The sequence below is a fragment of the Canis lupus genome, chromosome 1 (genome assembly GCF_048164855.1).
Source record: "Canis lupus baileyi chromosome 1, mCanLup2.hap1, whole genome shotgun sequence".
Lineage (NCBI taxonomy): Eukaryota > Metazoa > Chordata > Mammalia > Carnivora > Canidae > Canis > Canis lupus.
Genome location: NC_132838.1, coordinates 48490496 through 48498066, shown reverse-complemented (window position 1 = coordinate 48498066; position 7571 = coordinate 48490496).

The following is a 7571-nucleotide window of genomic DNA, read 5'->3' as shown; positions in this document are numbered from 1 at the left end:
GAAAAAATACTTCAGCAAACAAAAAAATGAAAGAACTGAAAACCAGTGATTAAGAAAAATAAGTGATACTAAGGAAGAAGGTTAATCAATACAATCTTGAGAATTTTGATGATATTTCTGTATTTTGTGGAAAAAGAGAGGGAACAAGGTGCTAAAGCAAAGTTAAAAAGCCTTGAGCTTGGAAACCTCATCTATCATTGAAGATGTTAAAATACTCAAAAACCAAAATAGGCTATTTTCTGAAGCCCTCATGGAAATAAGGTATAATCACTCTAAATGAAGTAGCCTAGTATAGTAACAAACCCTCAAAAGAAGGACAAGAGGTGAGATCTTCTAACAAAGATAGTATAGGACTCACCCCAGCTGTGTTGTTAGGGCAACACTTGCCCCTTCTCACCTTCAAATAAAGGAGAGAATGAGTGGTAATGTCAAACATGGATGGCCAAGATAAGGAGGGAGGGTTTTTCAGAAGAGTTCACCCTCCATTTATTAGATCAAATGTATCTAGATGAAGTTTATTATGCCTAAGATGAAAAGAAATTACATGACACTTAAACATAATGAAGCAATACAAGCAAGTATATAAAGATAGCTGAAGGTTCAATTCTAAAAGGAAACATAATCCCTGAACAACAGCAAAAAGTGACATCCAGGGAAAAAAGGTATAGATATGGAAATAAAATGAAAACCAAATCAATGCAATTGCAGAAGAGAGACCATGTTATCTTTAACATGGATGAAAGAGAAATGGATGAAAATCCTCTTAATAGAGTGATGGCTTGATGGATGCAGAACCACAATAGATACGGAAGGAAAATAAGACAATTAGAATAGCTAAAAAGGCATTATCCTAACTATAAAAGCAAATTTACATGCCCTACAAGCTTATGATTTACATTGCCAACATAAACTCAGGCAATAGGGACAATAAACACTCAGGCAATAAATAGGGATTTATCTTCTGATAAATCTGCGTATTGTTTAAATTCAGGATTATGAAGAAAAAATGGATGAAAATACTGCACGTTAAACTGCAAACAAATATCCTAAAGACAAAAAAGAAAAAACCCTCATGTTAGAAAACAGCAAGGTTGGAAAGAATTGTGTACTCAAGGACTAAATTGCCCTTGAAATGGTTATAGAGGTAATGGAGCAACATGCTCAAGCCTAAGGAACTCAGGAAATATTGTTAATAAGCTCTTGTAGTTTGATCCTCTTAGTTTAATTTCAAGTAAATTAAGTTTATTACTTACTATACAATGACATATAGTGTGATGTTAAAATATTAATCTGATTGGGATGCCTGGGTGGCTCAGTGGTTGAGCGTCTGCCTTCAGCTCAGGGTGTGATCCCGGAGTGCCAGGATCGAATCCCGCATTGGGCTTCCTGCGTGGAGCCTGTTTCTCCCTTGGTCTCTGTCTGTGCCTCTCTCTGTCTCATGAATAAATAAATAAAATATTTTTAAAAATTAATCTGATATTACTGTACATAGAAAATTTTCTAGAATAATAAATAATGATAATTATTTCTGGATAGATTTTGGGAGAATTTTTAGCTTTTTATATTTTTCTGTAATGCTTAATTTTTATGAGTATTTATTATTTTGATACACAATTCTGAACAAGAGGCTTTATAGAAGTCAAAATTCAAATCATAGCCACTATTATTCAAGTTATTGCAGCATACATAAGCTAGAGTATATCTTAGAAGAACAAAGCTAAATTAAAATATCAGTGAAAAAGTAATCTTAAAAATTAACTATTAACTTCTTCTTTCAGTAATAGGCTAGATAATTTGGAACCAGCTCCCAGTGAGGACAACCAATAAATCTCTATGAAATGTTTTTAACTGATCAAAGTGCTAACAAAAAAATTATTGACAAAAATGTAGGAAAAGGCAAGAAACCAGAGAGGAAACAAGCAGTTGAAACTACTTTTGGTTGAGGCAAGGATGCCACTGGCATATCTGGCAGCCCCTCTGCCCAGGTAATTACAAAAAAGGTTCCTTGTGGCCAGATAATTTTTAAAAGACACCTCTTCCTCCAGCACTTGGCTTGTGACATAGAGCAGGGATTGTATTTCTGATCCCTTTTGCTCTCCTTAACTGGGCATCTTGGTTAAGGAGACCACTCTGTGGTCATTTGTAGAGCCCAAACAAACAACAGAGATTGAGCTGTGGTTTTGACAAATCTGCAAGGCAAAGGTGATAGAAGTCAAAGATTAGGAGTCTGATAATCCAACACATTCATTAAACTGGAACTGCAAAGGGCTATTATATGCAATAAGGGTGACCTGGAAGTAAACATCCTGTGTTCATGAATCTTGAGTGGTCCAGGGAATTGCAAACCTACAATTTGAATCAAGAAATTGGACTGGTATTGTCTGGGAGAAAGGAGAAAGACACATTCACACCAGCCCTTAAATTACTCCTACAAATACTTTTCCAAATGGCATAATCAGTAAGCAAAGATCACTGACATACAAGGAAATAAGATACCACAAATGGGAACAAATAGAAAAATACTCTCTCCAAAAACTTTTGAAATATTGGAATTATCAGCTAGAGCTAATAAAGTAACTATCTTTGGGGCAGCGCGGGTGGCTCAGCGGTTTAGCACTGCCCTTCAGCCCAGGGCCTGATTCTGGAGGCCCGGGATCGAATCCCATGTTGGGCTCTCTGCATGGAGCCTGCTTCTCCCTCTGCCTGTGTCTCTGCCTCTCTCTCTCTCTCATGAATAAGTAAAATCTTAAAAAAATAACTATCCTTGATATTTTTCTTATGAATACAAGGTTGAAATTTTTCTAGAAATAGGAAACTATATAATGTCTTAAATTTTAGAAAGTACCAAAGACAGCCTCTAAAAAGGAAAGCTAAAATTACATTAGATACAACAAAAGAAAGTTAGTGAACTGGAAGAGAGGTCAGAAAAATTATCCAGAATTCAGCAGGAACAAAAGATGGAAAATACAGAGAAGCTAAGGATATAGGCAAATTAAAAGATAACAAATTCCATCATAGTTTTGTTAGAGTCCCAGAAAGAAAGGAGAAAAAGAATGTCCCAGAGGCAGTATTTGAAGAGAGAATGGTTGAAAAGTTTCCAGAACTGATGAAGGACCCAACCCAGATTCCAGAAGTTTAACAAATCCAAAGTAGAGCAAATAAAAATAGTCTCATCTATAAACAGCACAAAGAACTGCAGAAAGTCCACGACAAGAGGAAAAAAGTTTAGAGGAATAACATTTAAGATTGCTAAGTCATTAGTCAGTGGAAGCCAGAAAACATTGCAATGGTATTGTCAGTGTGCTGAAAGAAAACCACTCCCACTCTAGAATTATACATTTAGTAAAAGTGATAAGACATTGAACATATTAAGATGAAATGGATATTTCATATATATTAAAACAGTTTACCACCAACAGACTTTCAGTAATGGAAATTTAAAGGATGTACTTCAGATAGAAAAATGATTCAGGCAGACGTGCTAAGATTCAAGAAGAGATGCAGGGTGAGAAAAGAGGCAACTATTTGAGTAAACTAAATAAAAATTGATTGTATAAAACAATAATAATGACCTGAGTGGGTATTAAAGGAGGTAAAATTAAAATACACAGCAACTATATTTGCAATGTTATATATGGAGTTAATGTGTTCCAAAAGTTACTGCCTTATTCAAGAGGAAGGTAAAGTAATAGTTAACATTAGACTTGGAGATTTTAATGGCCCATGTTGTAGTTTTTTAAGATAATTTTTTAAAAAATATTTTATTTATTTATTCATGATAGACATACAGAGAGAGAGGCAGAGACACAGGCAAAGGGAGAAGCAGGCTCCATGCAGGGAGCCCAACGCAGGACTTGATCCCAGGACTCCAGAATCGTGCCCTGGGCCAAAGGCAGGTGCGCTAAACAGCTAAGCCACCCAGGGATCCCCTCATGTTGTAGTTTTTAAGATAACCAATAAAAATAGGATACAATCACATAAATTAGAAGAAAAAAAGGCATGATAAAAATCCAAACAAAGGCATAGAAGGAGAGGAAAAGAAACAAAGAACAGATAGTACACAGAAAAAGTATAGACAACATGGTAAAATTTAAACCCAAATGTATCAATTATTATGTTAAATGTAAATGGACAGAATATTACAGTTAAAAGATAAATATGTCAGGCTAGCTAAGAAAACAACATTCTATTGTATGCTATTTATAATAGGCCCATCTGAAGCATGAGGGCACAGAGAGGTTCAAAATTTAAAAGATGGAAAAAAGCATGTCATGCAAATACCAAAAGGAAGATGATGTAACTATATCAGGTAAAACATACTTTAGGACGAAAGTTATTAGAGGAAAAAAAGGGCCATTTCATAGTTTAAAAAGATTAAATTCACCAGGAAAATAATGAATTTTAATTGTATATAAATGTATTTGACCTAAAATTATATAATGCAAAAATGGAGAAAACTACAAGAATAGACACTATGGGAGATATTAACATGGTTCTTAGTACTGATGGAATAAACCAAAAAGCAAGGGGGAGAATATAAGATTTGAACTACATGCTTTCTAGACTTGACCTACTGAAATGTTTAGAGCACAGTCCCTAAGGGATGGAGAATATGAATTCTTTTCAAATTTGACCAAATGGTTGAATGAGCTAGATCTCAAGAAATTAGAAAAATGAACAGCAAAATAAAATTTAAAAAATAGAAGGAATTTAAAAAGACAAACCAGTTAAATAGAAAACAAATAGAGTCTCAAAAAAACTAGGTGATTCATTGAAAAGGCTAATAAATTGACAAATCTCTAGTGAAACCAGTTAAGAGAAAAAGGCACAATTTACCAGTATTAAAATCAAAAGGAGTTATCACTATAATGTAAACACTAAGAGAGGATATTGTGAATACTTTTAGGTCAATATTATTAAATTTTAGATGAAATAAAAAATTCCAAGAAAAATATAACTTACCCAACTTATCCATGATGTAGAGAACTTGTCTGTGAAGTAAGAACTAGTCCTATGACTATTACAGAAACAGAATCAGTGATTTTTTAAAAATCTTCTCATGAAAAAATTATAGACCCAGTTGACTTTACTGGTGAACTCTACCAAAAATTTAAGGAGAAAGTAATTTCAATATTTAATTCTTCCAGTTAATAGATCATAGTCCCCAACTTAAAGGTTAGTGTAACTGATAACAAGGACAACTTAAAGGTTAGTGTAACTGATAACAAGGACAGTACAAAAAAGAGAATCTCAATTACAAACATAGTTGCAAAAGTCCTAGACAAAAATATTGACAATCTAAATCCAGTAATAGTTTAAAAGACAACATGATCTGTCCAAGTTGGATTTATACCAAGAATGCAAGGTTGTCTGGTATTGGAAAATTGATCAATAAAATTACCATATTAATGAACTAAAAGGGGAAAATCATAATAATTTCTATACATGTTAAACATGTCTGATAAAATTCACCTATTCATGAAAAAGATAAATTTAGTGATCCAAGGAGAGAATTTCCTTAGCCTAATAAAGGTGTCTAAAGAACAAAAAACAATAGACATTATACTTAATGGCAAAAATATTAATTTGAGGAAAATGCCTGTCACCAACTTTTTTTTAACATTGTACTAAATTAAATGTTCTAGTCAACTCCATAAGGCAAGAAAAATGTATACAAGGCAAAGGCATGGAAAAGCGATAAACATAACTTGTTTGCAGAGGATACACTTTTCTACATAGAAAATGCAAAAGAATATACAGAGATCTTATTTTATCAGTTTTAAGACACATTAAAATTATTTTAACATCGCTGTAATTGGACTGCATCTTTCAATAAATGAAGAATCATAATTAAGTTGGAAGCCTGTCTTAGTCTGGGCTGCTGTACCAAAACACCACAGACTGGGGTGGCTTATGAACAATAAACACCTATTTCTCACAGTTCTGGAAGCTGTATGTCCATGATCGTGGTACCAACGTGGGCACATTCTGGTGGAAGTCCTTTTCCCAGCTCATAACTGGCATCTTCATGCTGTGTCCTCACATGTGGAGAGGGCAAGAGGTCTCGGTGAGGTCTCTTTTATAAGAAGTCTGATCATAAATGCAAAGGCTCCTCCCTCATGACCTGAGCCCCTTCCAAAGGCCTCACTTCCTAACACCATCCTAATACTCACCTTCCTAATACCATCTCTGGGGGTTAAGATTGCAACATATGAATTTGGAGGCAGCACAAATATTCAAGCCATAGCACCTTCTTAATAGCATACATATGGCATATCTTATAATGGTATGATACAGTATGGTATATGGATGGTGTAGTAGGCATACCAAAATACAGTAAATAGTTAGAATTTAGAGTTTAACAAGATTTATGCAGTCCATACACAAAAAACTCATATTTAAGTGTACCAACAAAAAATAGCAAATGAATTTAAAGAATTGTAGATATAGTATTAAGGTTATAAAAATGTTATTTAGAGGGGTGCCTGGGTGGCTCAATTAAGTGTCTGTCAGGTCATGATCTCAGGGTCCTGGGATTAAGCCCCGCATTGGGCTACCTGCTTAGCAGGGAGTCTGCTTCTCCCTTTCCTTCTACCTCTCCCCCCTGCTTGTGTGCTCTCTCTCTCTCAGATAAATCTTTTTAAAAAGTGTTATTTAGAGATACATATTGGAAGTATTTACAATAGGAATCAAATGTCACCAAAGCAGAATTCCTCCTTTAAAGTATTTTAAAGGAAAAATATAAAGCAAATACAGTAAAATATTAATTACTATTAAATCTTGGTGATGGACATATGAGGGCTCAAACTATTCTCTTTGATTTCATATATATTTAGAAATAATGTTTAAAACTTTGTGAAATGACAAAATCCTTAAATGAAGAAATATATTATGCTCTTAGATTAAAAAGTCAATATTGTAAAGAGGTCTATTCTATTCCATGCATTCCCATTAAACAATTCCAATAGGGTTTTTTTTTTAATGGAATTGATGAACTGCTTCCAAAATTTACATGCAATTTCAAAGAATCAAGAATAGCCAATATTCTCTTAAGAAAAATAATGAGGTATGAGGACTGTTTTACCAGATACCAAAGTTAAATAGAATGAAGACTTAAGAAAAATTAGTAAGTACTGGCAATGTAGTACTGGCACAGAGACTAACAAGTAATCCAGTGGCACAGAATAGACTGCTCAGGGATAGCAGCTCTGGAACGGCAGGATGAGGACAGGGGTATCTCTCAGAGAGGCATCTATTCAACTAGTCAAAATCAGTAAAGGCAATTATTCAACATGTATAGAGATTGACCAAAAGACTTAAACAAACTGAGAAGCATTAATTCACCAAAACCTGATGAATTTTGGTAAGAATAATGGAAGATGGGAGGCCGTTGCACTGGAGAACTATGTACCTTATACCCCCTTCCCTAAATCTGCCTTATTAGAAAGACCTGTTCCATTTGGGGTATAGGCAGAATTGATATATCAAATCTCACTCTTGCGCTCTCTCACACACAGTTTTGTACCCTACGACTAAAAAAATTTTTTTATTCTATATTGAACACACTTTAA